The sequence below is a fragment of the Lottia gigantea genome (genome assembly GCF_000327385.1).
Source record: "Lottia gigantea unplaced genomic scaffold LOTGIsca_56, whole genome shotgun sequence".
NCBI classification, from domain to species: domain Eukaryota; kingdom Metazoa; phylum Mollusca; class Gastropoda; family Lottiidae; genus Lottia; species Lottia gigantea.
Genome location: NW_008709919.1, coordinates 913,726 through 915,144, shown reverse-complemented (window position 1 = coordinate 915,144; position 1,419 = coordinate 913,726).

Genomic DNA, 1,419 nt, shown 5'->3' with positions numbered 1-1,419 from the left:
TTAATTGTTTTTAAAAGTCTCATTTTTTAAGTAGTAGGGTTATATACATTCTATCTTTAATATGTAATCCTCTATGATGGCAACGATAAATTTCCTCGCGATATGGAAGTATCATTTTTAAATGTTCATTTCATATTTTTTTGTACATGCACAGTATGTCGTTAAATTCTATTGTTGAAACTACTAATGTGGTCCGATTTGCTCACAGTATCCGGTAACATTCCCGCTTTGGTAACTGATACATTTGCTGTCAGTATCCGGTAACATTCCTATTGTGGTATCCGATAAATTTGTTCTCAGCAGGCCAATATGGTAACATTTCCAGTTGTGGTAACTGATAAATTTGCTCCTGGTATCCGGTTACATTCCATTAACATTATGGTAACTTGAATGATAAATTTGCTAACAGTATCCGGTAACATTACCATGGTGGTAACTGATAAATTTAATAACATTATCCGGTAACATTCCCATTGTGGTAACTGATAAATTTAATAACGTTATCCGGTAACATTCCCATTGTGGTAACTGATAAATTTAATAACATTATCCGGTAACATTCCCATTGTGGTAACTGATAGATTTGCTAACAGTATCCGCTAACATTCCCATTGTGGTAACTGATAGATTTGCTAACAGTATTCGGTAACATTATCATTGTGGTAACTGATAAATTTATCAACAGTATACGGTAACATACCTATTGTGGTAACTGATAAATTTGCTTAAAGTATCCGGCAACATTACAATTGTGGTAACTAATAGATTTGCTAACAGTATCCGGTAACATTATCATTGCATTGTGGTAACTGATAGATTTGCTAATAGTATCTGCTAAAATTTAAAATTGCTCACAGTAAATCGTAATTTTCCAAATGGTTGTAACAGATAAATTTGCTGACATATGTATTGTAACCTTGGTGCCGGCCTCTCGAGACTGTGGTTACAAATAGGGGACAGTCTCACTGTATGTGTGAGGTCAACTGTCAAAAATGCGGCAACTCTAAGGAAGCCATAGGCGCAAATCTCCAAATGAAACCTCTGAAACCCCATCCAAGAACATGTTTTGAAAAAATTGAGATGGTTCGGTGTAGACATATATTTGTGGACGAAAACGTATGAAAATCACATTTTGAAATTTGTTAGAAATGAAGTAGGGATACATTTGGGGGTAGGAATCTTATAATAATTGTGGTATATCTTGTATTGTATTATTTCAAAAGAAAAGTTGTAAATGAATCCGACATTCAATTTTTTTGCGAAAATATGTTCATTTTCCACAGAATAGGCAAAATTGAAATAAGCCCAGCTGTTTTATAGTATGACGTGAATTGCCAAACAGGAAAAAAAATCAGACATTCTTTTTTATTAAAAGATCTGTAGGCACGTGCCACATATGGAAAATATAGCGACAACAGG